This window comes from Solenopsis invicta, unplaced genomic scaffold, assembly GCF_016802725.1.
Source record: "Solenopsis invicta isolate M01_SB unplaced genomic scaffold, UNIL_Sinv_3.0 scaffold_3212, whole genome shotgun sequence".
NCBI lineage: Eukaryota > Metazoa > Arthropoda > Insecta > Hymenoptera > Formicidae > Solenopsis > Solenopsis invicta.
In genome coordinates this window covers 30,799-47,723 of record NW_024105272.1, presented here as the reverse complement: position 1 = coordinate 47,723, position 16,925 = coordinate 30,799, and positions in this window count along the sequence as shown.

The following is a 16,925-nucleotide window of genomic DNA, read 5'->3' as shown; positions in this document are numbered from 1 at the left end:
AATACCCTTCTTGACGGTTGAAAGCTCGGGCGAGGTTTGTTCGGACCACCTCGTATGCTTCCTGGAGTCGTCGCTGATTGGTGGCTGGAGCGGCTGTCGGTGTGGGTCTCCCGTCAGTGTCCCGTGGTGGCGTCTCAAGCTCTCGCCCGTGGTTTAGGTAAGCGGGCGTGTAGCCGGTGGCGTCGTGGACGGCGGTGTTGTACGCGAACTGCAGTGCCGTGATGTGCTGATCCCAGCGGCGGTGATCCCGGCCCACGAATTGCGCGATCATGGTTTTGACCGTCTTGTTGGTCCTCTCGACGGGATTGCAGTGAGGGGCGTGTACTGGAGCAGTCCGGTGGCGGATGCCCAGGTCGCGCAGCCGTTCGCGCACGTGCCCTGCCACGAACTGTGTCCCGTTGTCGGAGATTAGGATCTCGGGGCAACCGTGGCGGTAGACGACGCGGTCCGTGATGTTCTGGGCGATGTCGGTGGCGGTCGCTCGCCGCAGCGGCACCAGCTCTACCCATTTGGTGAAGCGGTCTTGCAACACCAGCAGCCAGGCAGCTCCGTTGGTGGACCGTGGGAGGGGTCCCACTAGATCCGTGGTGACCTGTTCCCAAGGCGCCTCCACGTGGGTTGCGTGCATCCGTCCGGCCGGTCGGACCTGGGCACTCTTGTGCGCCTGGCAACTGGCGCACGCCCGTACGTGACGCGCGATGTCAGAGAACATTCCTGGCCAGTAGTAACGCTCCGCGGCTCGGGCAATGGTTTTGGCGATGCCAAGGTGACCGGCGGCAGGGTGGTCGTGTACCCGTGCCAGCACGGTCCCTCTTTCGTCGCGAGGTATGCATCGCTTCCATTGTGTCTCGGCCGGTTCGTCCTTGAAATTGGTCGAATGGAGTATACGGCGGTACAGTCGATTGTTTCGGATTGTGTAGTCCGCGAAATCCCCCGGTCGCTCCCGTACGCGGAGGAGCTGGCGGCGGTACCACGGGCATACGGGGTGCGCCTGGTTGCTGCACACGGCCGGCAACCTAGAGAGCGCGTCGGCGACTCGGTTGAGTTTTCCCGCGCGGTACCGGACGTCGAACGTGTACTGTTGGAGCTCGAGGGCCCATCGGCCGAGTCGGCCGGTGGGGGAATCCAGGCGGCGCAGCCACTGGAGGGCCTGGTGGTCGGTGATGACCGTAAACTCGTACCCTTCCAGGTAACCACGCATGTGCCTGATGCCCCATACCACGGCCAGGCACTCGAGCTCGGTGGCACTGTAATTCTTCTCCGCGCCGTTGAGCGACCGGCTGGCGTACGCGATGACGCGTTCCCCCTCGTCGAAGTGCTGCGAGAGGACGGCGCCAAGACCGTACGTGCTGGCGTCCGTCTGAAGGACGAACCGGCGCGAGAAATCTGGACACGCGAGGGTGGGTGCGGAGGTGAGCGCTCGCTTGAGCTCGCAAAAAGCGGCCTCCTCGTCGGGTCCCCACGTCCATCGGGCGTTCTTTCGCGTGAGGCGGGTGAGCGGCGCGGCGGTCTCGGAAAAGCTAGGTGTGAAACGGCGGTACCATGACGCGAGCCCCACGAATTGTCGGACTTGTCGCACGTTTGTCGGGGTTGGCCACTGTGCGACGGCGCGAACTTTATCGGGATCGGTGCGGATTCCTTGGCCATCCACTATGTGGCCCAGGTATTTAAGTTCGTTGAGACAGAACTGGCACTTTTCCGGATTTAACCGGAGCTTGGCTTGGCGTAGTCGCCGAAAAACCTCCCGCAGGTGCTGTAGATGGTCGGAGAACGTTGCGCTGGTCACGATGATGTCGTCTAGGTAGACGAACACGTGAGGTTCTAATTCGGGGCCCAGGATCCGGTCGAGCAAACGTTGGAACGTCGCCGGAGCCGAATGCAGTCCGAAAGGCATGACGGTGAACTGCATTAGGCCCCGGCCCGGAACGGTGAAGGCGGTGATTGGCCGGCTATCGGGCGTGAGTGGAATCTGCCAATATCCCTGCTGTAGGTCGAGCGTAGTAAGGTATCGGCCCCCGCGCAGCTTGTCCAGTGTGGCGGGGATTTGCGGTAGGGGGTACGCATCCCGCTCGGTGACTTCGTTTACCTTCCGGAAGTCAATACAGAAACGGTGTTTCCCGTCCTTTTTCCGTACTATCACTACCGGGGAGCTCCATGCGCTGGTTGATGGCTCGATAACACCGGCTTCTTCCATTTTGCGGACCTCCTCGTCGATGATGCTTTGCATCGCCGGGTTGCGCGGTCGGTACCGTTGTTTGATCGGTACGTTTGTTTTTAGCCGGATGTGGTGGCTGGCCTGGTCGGTCGGCCCTCGCACCTCCTCGAACTTGGCCAACTCCCTGGCCAGGAAGGCTTGGAGCTCCCGCTCCTCTTGTGCGGTTCGTCTTACCATGCCCGGGGTCACTGAGTACGCCGCGGGTGGCGTTTTGCGGAGCTGGAGAGGTGGCGGGGGGATAGTGATCTGTAGTCGGGCCCATAGGTCGGTTCCTATGAGCATCGGGCTGTCTAAGGACGGAAGGATCTGGAAAGTGTGTTCGAGTTGACGGCCGGCGATTCGGAGGCGGAGTTTGACGCGGCCGGGCGTGGTGGTAGTGGTGCCGTCGGCTAGGTGGATTGCCTCCTCCTGTTCCTGCGGCCATATCCGCATCTCCTTGGCGTACCCGGCGACCTGTCGGTTGATGATGGATACTTCGGCCCCGGTGTCCTAGCAAAGCGGAAACCCGGTGTCGTCCCAGGCGGACCGGTACATGGGGTCGTGGTGTGTACTTTATGCGGACTTGGGCCGAGGAGTGGTTGTATCCCCGGCCGTTTCGGCGTTTCCCGCCCGAGGATGACAGTCCTTCGTGAGAACGCCGTCCTTCCCGCACTGCGAGCAAAATTTGCGTGCGGGTCTCCTGCATTCGAAACGGCTGTGCCCGCGCTGTTTACAGCGCCAGCAGGCGGTTGCGCGGTCGTAGGGCGGGGTGTCGGCGGAAGTGTAGCGGTGTTGACTTTTTCCTCGGCACGGATCTCATTCTCACGGGCCCTGGAGATGTCTTCAAACTCGGCGGCCTGGTCGGCCAGGGCGGCGAGGTCCGTGGCGTCGTTCATGCGTACGTACAATTTGTACTCTGCCCGCAGGTTCTCGTACAGGCGGTCTACCTTTTCTGCCTGGGTAAAACCCCCGGCGCGCATCATCGTAAGCAGGGCGGTCGCGTACTTGGCGTAAGCCTCGTTGGGTTGTTGTCGACGTTCTTGTATTTCGCGCATCAGCTTAGCTTGGTACCGTCGCGGTAGGTAATGCCGTCGTAGGGCGCTGATGCGCTGGTAAAGTCGGTCCACGTTTCCCAGGATTCTCGCTCGTTCCGATACCATGCCAGAGCATCCCCCTTTAATAATTCTGGGAGTCCGGCCTTCATCTGGTTGTCGGTGTATTGGTATTCTTCCTGTAGTTCGGTTACGCGCTCTAAGAATGACAGAGGGTCGCGACCGTCGAAGTGGCAACCCCATTTGCGTATTTGATTCATAGTCTTACTATGCGAGTGGGACTCGTTTCCGGTGACCGGTGGGGACGGGCTTGCGGTTTCCGGCGCAGGTGCGCCGGCGGACTGGTTCGGATTGGTCATCGTAAGGAAGTGACGGGTTACGCGGTATCGTAACTCGTCAAGTGTACCGGTTGCCTCTATTTGATACGTTTGAGCTAACAACTCGAGATGGTCTCGCGGTAGCTGTTCGGTCCACTCGGCGAGAGGCATTTATTTCCGGGTGCGATTATCTGTTGTTTCAAAACGGTCCCTGTTCGGGCGCCATGTAACACTGGTGGTTTTCGTGCGGTTCGGGTAGGTGTCAGGATACGGTTGCGGATGAGCTCGCCGGATGGGTCGGGTTCGGTATAATAATCGCACTCGGTATTTAGCTGACAAACATATGAGATCTTTATTTAGCTGCAATATTTACACATAGCCTTATGGATTATTGAGTCTAGCGCCTCGTGGCGAGTGGACCTAGCCTAAGCGGGGACGCGATTGGCTTGCGGTAGTCGCGGCGGCCAATCGCCGTTGAGCTGTCGGAATCGCTAGCTTGGGTGACGGTGCACGGACAACGACGCGCTTGCTCAATGAAAACGTTAAGCGAGAGCCGGGATTACATTTACACTAAAAGAATCAAATTGTGATGTCCGTAATAACACGGGTGAAATGGTAAAGCGACACGTAATAAATCTACTTACAAAAGATACATAATAAGAACTTAACTAAACGCGGTGTTTTTAAACGGACACGGTGTCCGGGGTGGTCGGGGAGTCGCGGAACGCGGGATTGGAGCGTCGGCGACGATTCCGCGTCTCGCCCGAGCCGCCTCGTGCAAAAAGAGGCAAAGTTCTCGTCAGGACGCGGATGCCCTGACGAGGCTTTAGGTTACGAGAGACTCTTCCCTGATGGGAGAGGACGGATGGGATTGGCTAGGGATACCCAGCCTGTGGGCGGTGATTCGACGAGGATACTCGGCTACGGAGCACGGCGAGTATGCTCGCCGTGATTGGCTGTGTACGGTGTTCGGTAGGACAGGATTAGCCGAGGATACCCGGCTACGGCGAGGATGCTCGCCGTGATTGGTGGTGTACGGTATTCGGTATGACAGGATTAGCCGAGGATCCTCGGCTAGCCGGAACGACGAGGATGCTCGTCGAGGGGAGTCAGGATGAGGTGAGTATTCTCGTCCTCTTGGGAGTCGGAGTGCGGTCGAGGATACTCGACCTGTCGGATTCGGCGGACCGGGAAGATCTGTCTCGGCGTTCCCACTGCCGGCTTATATATCCGAACGCACGGTTGGGCGGACCAATCCGTGCGTTCGGTCGGCTGGCCCGGAGTGGGAGCGTTGTCGAACGCCACGGGCGGCGCGCGTGCTGCCGCGTGATCGCGACGGCAGGTTAGCTCGGTGCGCGCACGTGGCGTTCTGCCGGTGTATTGCTCGGGTGGACGGAGCGGAGTGGCCGTGCGCGGGAGGGGCGTTTTGTTACAAAACAGATAATCGCACCCGGAGATAAATGCCTCTCGCCGAGTGGACCGAACAGCTACCGCGAGACCAGCTCGAGTTGTTAGCTCAAACGTATCAAATAGAGGCAACCGGTACACTTGACGAGTTACGATACCGCGTAACCCGTCACTTCCTTACGATGACCAATCAGAACCAGTCCGCCGGCGCACCTGCGCCGGAAACCGCAAGCCCGTCCCCACCGGTCACCGGAAACGAGTCCCACTCGCATAGTAAGACTATGAATCAAATACGCAAATGGGGTTGCCACTTCGACGGTCGCGACCCTCTGTCATTCTTAGAGCGCGTAACCGAACTACAGGAAGAATACCAATACACCGACAACCAGATGAAGGCCGGACTCCCAGAGTTATTAAAAGGGGATGCTCTGGCATGGTATCGGAATGAGCGAGAATCCTGGGACACATGGACCGACTTTACCAGTGCCCTACGACGGCATTACCTACCGCGACGGTACCAAGCTAAGCTGATGCGCGAAATACAAGAACGCCGACAACAACCCAACGAGGCTTACGCCAAGTACGCGACCGCCCTGCTTACGATGATGCGGCGCGCCGGGGGTTTTACCCAGGCGGAAAAGGTAGACCGCCTGTACGAAAACCTGCGGGCAGAGTACAAATTGTACGTACGCATGAACGACGCTACGGACCTCGCCGACCTGGCTGACCAAGCCGCCGAATTTGAAGATATCTCCAGAGCCCGGGAGAGCGAGACCCGTGCCGAGAGGAAGAAAGTCAACACCGCTACACCCGCCGACACCCCGCCCTACGACCGCGCAACCGCCTGCTGGCGCTGTAAACAGCGCGGACACAGCCGTTTCGAATGCAGGAGACCCGCACGCAAATTTTGCTCGCAGTGCGGGAAGGACGGCGTTCTCACGAAGGACTGTCATCCTCGGGCGGGAAACGCCGCAACGGCCGGGGACGCAACCACTCCTCGGCCCGAGTCCACATAAAGTACACACCACGACCCCATATACCGGTCCGCCTGGGACAACACCGGATTTCCGCTTTACTGGACACCGGGGCCGAAGTATCCATCATCAACCGACAGGTCGCCGGGTACGCCAAAGAGATGCGGATATGGCCGCAGGAACAGGAGGAGGCAATCCACCTAGCCGACGGCACCACTGCCACCACGCCAGGCCGCGTCAAACTCCGCCTCCGAATCGCCGGCCGTCAACTCGAACACACCTTCCAGATCCTTCCGTCCTTAGACAGCCCGATGCTCATAGGAACCGACCTGTGGGCCCGACTACAGATCGCTATACCCCCGCCACCTCTCCAGCTCCGAAAAACGCCACCCGCGGCGTACTCAGTGACCCCGGGCATGGTAAAACGAACCGCACAAGAGGAGCGGGAGCTCCAAGCCTTCCTGGCCATGGAGTTGGCCAAGTTCGAGGAGGTACGAGGACCGACCGACCAGGCCAGCCACCAGATCCGGCTGAAAACAGACGTACCGATCAAACAACGGTACCGACCGCGCAACCCGGCGATGCAAAGCATCATCGATGAGGAGGTCCGCAAAATGGAAGAAGCCGGTATTATCGAGCCATCAACCAGCGCATGGAGCTCCCCGGTGGTTATAGTGAGGAAAAAGGACGGGAAACACCGTTTTTGTATTGACTTTCGGAAGGTAAACGAAGTCACCGAGCGGGATGCGTACCCGCTACCGCAAATCCCCGCCACACTAGACAAGCTGCGCGGGGGCCGATACCTCACTACGCTCGACCTACAGCAAGGTTATTGGCAGATTCCGCTCACGCCCGATAGCCGGCCAATCACCGCCTTCACCGTTCCGGGCCGGGGCCTAATGCAGTTCACCGTCATGCCTTTCGGACTGCATTCGGCTCCGGCGACGTTCCAACGTTTGCTCGACCGAATACTGGGCCCCGAATTGGAACCTCACGTGTTCGTCTATCTAGACAACATTATCGTGACCAGCGCAACGTTCTCCGACCATCTGCAGCACCTGCGGGAAGTTTTTCGGCGACTACGCCAAGCCAAGCTCCGGTTAAATCCGGAAAAGTGCCAGTTCTGTCTCAACGAACTTAAATACTTGGGCCACATCGTGGATGGCCAGGGAATCCGCACCGATCCCGACAAGGTTCGCGCCGTCGCACAGTGGCCAACCCCGACAAACGTACGACAAGTCCGACAATTCGTGGGGCTCGCGTCATGGTACCGCCGCTTCACACCTAGCTTTTCCGAAACCGCCGCGCCGCTCACCCGCCTCACGCGAAAGAACGCCCGATGGACCCGACGAAGAGGCCGCTTTTCGCGAGCTCAAGCACGCGCTTACCTCCGCACCCACCCTCGCGTGTCCAGATTTCTCGCGCCGGTTCGTCCTCCAGACGGACGCTAGCACGTACGGTCTTGGCGCCGTCCTCTCGCAGCACTTCGACGGGGGGAACGCGTCATCGCATACGCCAGCCGGTCACTCAACGGCGCGGAGAAAAATTACAGTGCCACCGAGCTCGAGTGCCTGGCCGTAGTGTGGGGCATCCGGCATATGCGTGGTTACCTGGAAGGGTACGAGTTTACGGTCGTCACCGACCACCAGGCCCTCCAGTGGCTACGCCGCCTGGATTCCCCTACCGGCCGACTCGGCCGATGGGCACTCGAGCTCCAACAGTACACGTTCGACGTCCGGTACCGCGCGGGAAAGCTGAACCGGGTCGCCGACGCGCTATTCAGGTTACCGGCCGTATACAGTAACCAAGCGCACCCCGCGTGCCCGTGGTACCGCCGCCAGATTCTCCGCGTACGGGCGCGGCCGAGGGACTTCGCGGACTATGAAATCCGTAACGGTCGATTATATCGCCGCATACTCCATTCGACCAACTTTAAGGACGAACCCGCCGAGACACAATGGAAGCGATGCATACCTCGCGACGAACGAGGGGCCGTACTGGCACGGATACACGACAACCCGGCCGCCGGGCACCTCGGCATTGCTAAAACCATTGCCCGAGCCGCGCAGTGTTACTATTGGCCGGGGATGTTCGCCGATATCGCGTGTCACGTACGGGCGTGCGCCAATTGCCAGGCGCACAAGAGTGCCCAGGTCCGACCGGCCGGACTAATGCACGCAACCCACGTGGAAGCGCCTTGGGAACAGGTCACCACCGACCTAGTAGGACCTCTCCCGCGGTCCACCAACGGAGCCGCTTGGCTACTGGTATTACAAGACCGTTTCACCAAGTGGGTGGAATTGGTGCCGCTGCGACGAGCAACCGCTACCGCCATCGCCCAGAACATTACGGACCGCGTCGTCTACCGCCACGGTTGCCCCGAGACCCTGATCTCCGACAACGGGACGCAGTTCATGGCAGGGCACGTGCGCGAACGACTGCGCGACCTGGGCATCCGCCACCGGACGGCTCCAGTACACGCTCCTCACTGCAATCCCGTCGAGCGGACCAATAAGACGGTCAAAACAATGATCGCACAATTCGTCGGCCGGGATCACCGCCGCTGGGATCAGCACATCCCGGCGCTGCAATTTGCATATAATACCGCCGTCCACGACGCCACCGGCTACACGCCCGCCTATCTGAACTGCGGGCGGGAACTTGAGACGCCACCACGAGACCCAGACGAAAGACATGCGCCGACAGCCGCTCCAGCCACCAACCAGCGACGACTCCAGGAAGCATACGAGGTGGTCCGAACGAACCTCGCCCGAGCCTTCAACCGTCAAGAGAGGTATTACAATTTGAGGAGACGGGCATGGAAACCCGCCATAGGAGACATCGTCTGGAAGAGGGACCACCCCCTCTCGAACAAGGGCAAGGCCTTTAACTCAAAACTAGCCCCCAAGTACATCGGACCGCTGGAGGTCCGAAAGATCCACTCGCCAGTCGTCGTCGATCTGCGGGACAAGCACGGTAAGTGGCATCGTCACATACATGTGCAGGACCTTAAGCCGGGTCATCGGCACGAACAGACCCGAGGGACAGACAACGCAGAGACGGACCGTGAGGAAGCAGACGACGCGGAAGCAGACGACGCGACCGCAGACGACACGGAGATGGACGCCATGACAGACGACGGCGGGACCGACAAATCCGGAGCAGACGACGCCGACGATGATGCTGCAGGAACAGACGACAGACTGGCCAGCAACGGGGCTCGTGCCGATCACGCCCGGACGGCGTGAATACCGGAAGGGAAGGAGCTACTTCCCCCAATTCAGAACGATATATAAGGAGGACCACCGCAACCAGGAAGCAGCAGAAAGATCCGAATCCACCATGGAATCCGACCTGGACGCAATCCTCACCACACCGGCCAACGACGCCGAGTTCGAAATCATCTGGCAGAGGATGATGCACACCACGCCAGCCCCACCGAACCTGTTCCCGTCGCCGCCACACCTACGACCAAGTCCGACAACCACGGGGACCTCGGAAAACTCCGTGCGCAGCATCCCGCCAAGGTCTCTCCGCACGCAACGCCGCTCCGACGGTCAGCGAAGCTTGCCCGTCCTTCAGGGGGCATCACCAAACGCCCCAAGGCGTACCAGACCGGTCACTGCCATCCGCGCCCCGCCGCCAGACCTGGTACAAAGGGCCAAACCTGCTAAGCGCACTCCCGCACCCTCGACGAGCCGAGCAACTAGGCACCCAGTGGTTGGCGTACGGATACAACGCTCGACGGCGACCAACGCGCGGAAACTGGCTGCGCTACTGGCCGAACCACCACCGATGCCACGACGGGCCAAACAACTGGATAAGGAGACACGGCAGGAGCGAACGCGTCACCAGCTGACGGCGCTGTTCGGGGATCCGTTGTCGGACCTAGAGGACGACAACGGGTCTGCCACCGTCACCACACCTCTAAACTGAACAGAGGGAGCCGACCAGCCTCACCAGAACGCAATCTCCACGCCGCCGGAAGAGATCTCCGCAACACCGGGGCCAGCCGTCGCGGGAACCACCACCCAGCAGACCGCCGCCAGCGAACCCACCGCTCCGACACCGGTCTCGCCAGCAGACGCCAAGGCCTCTAAAGCACCGGAGACCGCCGCCACCACCAAGAGCGGTGCACGCCCGGACCGACCGCCAATACCGGTGCGAGTCACCGACGACCTAACAGTGCACGTGCCATACTACGCGGCCACGATTTCGCGAGTATACAAAATCCGTCTCGCCAACCGCCGCTTCACGCTTCGTTTCGGTCGTGATGGCCAGTGCCACTACGTGCGGGAATTCCCGGCGTAGTGGCCAAAGTTCGCCACTCACAAAGGGGGGGGGTTGATGTAACAAAACGCCCCTCCACCTCGCGCGCACGGCCACTCCGCTCCGTCCACCCGAGCAATACACCGGCAGAACGTCACGTGCACGCACCGAGATAACCTGCCGTTGCGATCACGCGGCAGCACGCGCGCCGCCCGTGGCGTTCGGCAACGCTCCCACTCCGGACCAGCCGACTGAACGCACGGATTGGTCCGCCCAACCGTGCGTTCGGATATATAAGCCGGCAGTGGGAACACCGAAGACAGATCTTCCCGGTCCGCCGAATCCGACAGGTCGAGTATCCTCGACCGCACTCCGACTCCCGAGAGGACGAGCATACTCGCCTCATCCTGACTCCCCTCGACGAGCATCCTCGTCGTCCCGACTAAGCCGAGCATCCTCGGCAAATCCGATCTTACCGAATACTGTCCACAGCCAATCACGGCGAGCATCCTCGCCGTGCTCCGTAGCCGAGTATCCTCGGCGAATCACCGACCACGACGAGCATCCTCGTCGAGTCCGCCGGCTGGGTATCCCTAGCCAATCCCTTCCGTCCTATCCCTCAGGGAAGAATCTCGTGTAACCTAAAGCCTCGTCAGGGCATCCGCGTCCTGGCGAGAACTTCGCCTCATTTTGCACGAGGCGGCTCGGGCGAGACGCGGAATCGTCACCGTCGCTCCGATGCCGCGTTCCGCGGCTCCTCGATCTCCCCGGACACCGAGTCCGTTTCAAACCACGCGATTTAATTTAAGTTAGAGTTATTTTTGTATCCTTATAATTTCATAGTTCTAGTACTCCAGCTCTTATTATGTATCATTCTAAGTTAGAGTTATCTTTTGACACTGTACCGACTCAGCTGTACTCTCGCGGTTATTGATTTTTGTTTCGAACTTCCGTCTTGGCTCTCGCCTAGCGCGCTCGTTAGCCCACGCGTCACCGCGCGCTCATCGTTACCACCGCTCGCGATTCCGACCGCGCAGCGGCAATTGGTCGCCGCGACCACCACGAGCCAATCGCGCCCCCGCTAAGGCTGGGTCCACTTGTCGCGAGGCGTTAGACCCAATCTGCGATTGAGGCTACTTGTAAATACTATATTCAAATAAAGATCTCATATGTTTGTCAGCTAAATACCGAGTGCGATTATTCTACCGAACCCGACCAATCCGGCGAGCTTATCCGCCACCGTGTTCCGACACCTCCCGCACCCGCACGAAAACCACCAGCGTTACAAGTTTAAAGAAATAAAAAATGATTTGCAATTCAAATACGAGCGTATAACAATCGGCGAACCGCAAATTAGACATAACGATTCGAAGCGCGAGATGACGAGGAACGACACGTTAATACCGATCAAACGTATGCGTACCGAGCAAATATTAGAAGGCCTAGACGAAACAATGCGCGAAGATCAAGAAAAATCCGTGAGAGAACCGACAACTCCGATAATAACAGTTAAATTTAACAATTGTTCAGCGAACGCTTTAATAGATACAGGCGCGGACATATCTGCAATTACCAAAGAGCTTTACGACGAGCTCAACGAAAATAACGACGTATTAGATATTATACCCGTTAGAAGATTCGTACTTAGAGGCGCATTTTCGGAAAAAGGCGCAGTAATAGCCAACAAGACTAGAATAAAATTTACGTACGACGAAATAAATTTCGAACACGAGTTTTTCATCGTAGAACGAATGTCCGAGAAAGTGATACTAGGTATAGATTTTATAAAAAAATTCAAAATGACAATGACGTATAACGAACATACAAGGATTAAATTTGGAACGGAGCGCGATAACAAATTTAAAACAATTAACGCGATTACATTAGATGACGCAGAACGCCAGTTAAATAAAATTATAATGGCAAACCAGCTAGTCTTCAGCGAGGGCATAGGTAAAGTCAATCACTATAAACACGAAATCAAAGTAAAACACGAAGAACCGTTTAAAAAGAAAATGTATCCGATTCCGGAAAAACATTTGAGGAAAGTAACGAGATATATAGAGGAATTAGAGGAAAAAGGTATAGTTATGAAGCAACAAACACAATTTATAAACCCGTTAGTAGTAGTGATTAAAAAGAACGGTAAAATTAGGCTATGCTTAGACGCGCGAGAACTAAACAAGCGTATGATCGACGATTACGCACAACCACCGACGATAGAGGAAGTATTTAGACGAATGGGATCCAACAATTATTACTCGAGCATCGACATCGCAGATGCATTCTGGCAAATACCGTTAAAAAAAGAATCGCGAAAATACACAGGTTTCCTATTCAACGGACAGACTTACGTCTTCAAAAGAATGCCTTTCGGCATCAAAACTGCAGGAGCATCATTTACGAGAGCAATGGCGCAAGCTCTCGGACCAAAAGCAGCGGAATACATGATAATATACTTAGACGATATACTAATAACCAGCAAAACGTTAGAGGAACATTTAATACATCTAAAATACGTAATAGAAAAATTAAACGAAGTAGGCTTCAAAGTAAATCGCGACAAATGCGAATTTATTAAACGCGAGATAAAATTCTTAGGCCACACATTTTCCGAAATAACGGCGGAAATTAATCAAGATACGAGAAACGCGATTAAAAATATAGCGAGACCGCGAAATAAACGCGACATACAATCATTTCTTGGTTTAGTAAACTGGGACAGACGATTCATAAGAAATCTTTCTAGATTAACGCAACCATTAGAGGAATTACTCAGAAAAAATAAAAAATTCGAGTGGACGGCAGTCCAACAAAAAGCGTTTAAAAATATAAAAACAGCCTTCGATGAGGCTCCAGTATTATTCTTGATTCGAAAAAATTATAAATTCGGCATACAGACCGACGCAGCGAGATCCGGATTAGGCGCGAGACTCTATCAATACCGCGACGACAGCGAGGCTAAATACACAATCGCATACGCCAGTAGATCGCTCAAAGGAGCGGAAATTAACTACACGATAACCGAGTTAGAAGCACTAGCGCTAGTATGGGCACTACGCAAGTGGCATACGTTACTGCTAGGATGGCGAGTCAGAGTCCATACGGATCACAAAGCACTAACTTTTCTAAGTACATGCGTATGTTAAGAAACAATACTAGAATAGCCAGATGGTTCCAATTTCTACAAGAGTTCGATCTAGAAATAAGACATATACCGGGTAAAGAAAACCAGATGGCAGACCAACTATCTAGAAACACCGACTCGATATATAAAGCGAGCGAGGACAGGCACATAGCATTAATTCAAAACCCGAGAGACGGCACAATAACGGACGACTGGACGCGCATAATCGGCGAGGCGCAGCGAAAATTGCAACCAATGTTAGACGCGGCGGACGACCCGCAACGTTTAGACGTAATATGGCGCAACGAGCTAGTCAGATCATTATGCGAGGACGGAAAAGAGAGAATTTTATTACCAAAATCCGTTAGATGGAAAATTTTACGCAAAGCGCACAGACTACTCGTGCACTTTGGCACTGACAAACTCATAGCTTCTTGCAATAGATACTTCGAAGAACAAAACTTAGATAGAATTTGCAGAGATATCGTAGCATCATGTAGAACATGCCACGCGACGAAACATTACACTAGAGCCATGGCAGGGCCAGAATACTACGAATTACCCGACCAACCGGGCGTAGCGATATCAATCGATATTTTCGGTCCGTTACCTAAAGCGAAATGCGATTTTAAATACATTTTAGTCGTAATGGACAAATTTTCCAAACACGTAAAATTATATCCAATGGTAAAACAAGATACTAAGAATATAATAAAGCGATTAGAGAAATATTTCGACGAAGTCGGCATACCCGATGAGATACTTAGCGACAACTCAGGTCAATTTAGAGCGAACGAATGAGGAACATTCGCGCTAATTATAACGTCACGATTAAAAAGACAACGTCGTACAATCCACAGTCTAACCCCGTGGAGCGCGTTATGAGAGAATTGGGCAGAATAATTCGTACTTATTGCAGCCATAATCACGGATTGTGGACCAACATTTTAAAACGAGCGGAGCGCGTAATAAACGCGACCACGCACAGTAGTACGGGTTATAGTCCAATAGAGTTACATACTAACGACATAGATCATTTAGATTTACCGGAAAGAATTATACCAGAAGTTAGAATAGATGTGGCGCACCAACAAAAAATCGTTGAAGCTAGAGCTAAGTTATTAGAGAGTGCGAATAAACGTAAGAAACAAGCGGACAAGCATACCATAGCGCGACAATACGAGCCAGGAGATCTAGTTTGGATTAGAAAACACAGTCTATCAGACGCGAATCAAAAAAGGATTCAAAAACTGTGTCTGTTATACAGTGGTCTTTTCCAGATTATCGAGATTTTGCGGAAAAATGCATATCTTGTAGGCAATCGCGACGGTAATATTATAGGCGCATTCAACAGCAGAATGCTAAGACCATATAGGCAGGCAAAATACAAGCCCGACAACGAAAGCGATAGCGACGACGAAGACGAATTTCCCGAAATTGACATAGAAGAACATTTTAGCGACGAACGTGAAATTAATATAAATACGGATAGCAATGACGAAGAGCAACGCGACATAAGATACATAGGATTAAACGATCCCGAACCGCGAAGCGAGGACGAATTGTCCAACACAAGATCCGTAACAAGCAGCTTAGATTACGATAGCGAGAGCGAAAATACAGACGACGCGGTAGATAGCGTAGAAGAATTGCCTTACGACGAGGCAGACCAACAACACGCGTTAGAAATAGAATCTAACAACAGCGAGCAAGATTCGAGCGTGAGCGAATTATCCGACGACGATTCAATCTCCGAAAGCGAACCGGAGGATATAGAGATAGACATAAATATCAATAAAAATAATAACGACTTAGAGCGAAATAAACAAAATAACTCAAGCAAACAAGCGTACAGCGAAAAATCGGAAAGCGAGACTGATGACGAATTGTCAGGTTACGAGTCCGAAACCGAGGACGAAGACAGACAATATAACACGATTGTAACAAACAAATGTACACGCGAAAATAATTTAATAGCTAATTATAACCGCGAGCGAAACGAAACAACGCCATGGAAGACCGTCAAAGCAAACGACGATTGTATATACGAAACCTTCGAGACGAATGACATAAGCGCATGGAGAATGGCAACCAGAAACGATTTACCGAGCGGAGGCGAGTCGTATACTTTCGAGAGAGCAGCGTGCATAAAAATGTTAAAAACAAATTACCTATACAAACCTGTAGTAGAAATAACACCGACCAGCAATCTAGAAAATCGTAATAAATCAAATCCACACTTACCGATAGGAGTTAGCAAAGCAAGTAAAATTGTAACAAATAAAATAAGCGAAACTATTGTTAAACCCGCGAGTCACTGTAATTCAATCAATTCGAGCGAGCAAAGAATGACGGGGAACGTGACAAATTGTAACGACACAAACACCCGCAAAATTAAAACAGATTCAAAATCAAATAATACAATCATAAAATCCGAGCGAAACGCAACAACAAACGATATACAATTATGCGAGATAGAAACGAACAATAGGCAAACCGACAATAAATTAACAAACACGTCAGAAGACGGAAAAACACGTAAATTAAATTTAGATCAAATAATACAATCATAAAATCCGAGCGAAACGCAACAACAAGCGATATACAATTATGCGAGATAGAAACGAACAATAGGCAAACCGACAATAAATTAACAAACACGTCAGAAGACGGAAAAACACGTAAATTAAATTTAGATCAAATCGAGCGCATAAAATCAGATATCATAGAGCCACGCTAAGTCTACATCGATATATTCGGTAACGAAATTCCATTAAGACCAAAAAACAAAAATAACGAATGCAAAATTAACAAGCAAGCGATAACAATGAAAATGATATTAGAAAGATACACCGAAAATGAAAAAAATAAAAAATAAATTACGCAAAGCAGAGCGCGAGAAATACTTAAGCGAGCGAAACAAACCTTTGATTATGGAAAGAATATTGGAACAAAGTAAAATAGAGTTAGCAAAATTAAAAAATGTCCAAACGAACCAAAGCGACAGCGATAGCCAGGAAAAATGGATAAATGCGGACAGAGAAAGAAACGCGATTAAGGCAGACCAGCTAATCATATGTGACACAAATAAAAAACTAAAGAACGACTATAGGCGCGTAATAAAAGCACCGATTAAATTAAAACGCAAATTAGAACACAAAGAAAACAACGCGAGAAAAATCTTTAAAATATGTACAGAAAATGATAAAATTGAAAGCGTAACCAAAACACCGGTCACAAACAAATTAATCATAAAAACCGAAACAACGTGCCAAGGAAAGCGATGCGTTAACAAGAGCGATACAAAATTAATTAACAAATGCGTAAAAATACATGATAACGAAAAACAGATTATCGCGAAAATAGCGAGCGAATTTCAAAACTTAAATACAGAAGATGACGGGGAACGTCGCGAAGCGAGCGAGCATACTAACGTAGAAAAAATTTTAATTCCCCAAAACAATAATGAAATAATTAATAGCTTTAATAGTCCAATTATACGCAAAACGAGATACAAAATGATTCATAATAAGCGTAAAAATCAAACAACACGCGTTAGAAATAGAATTATAAAAAGTAATAGAA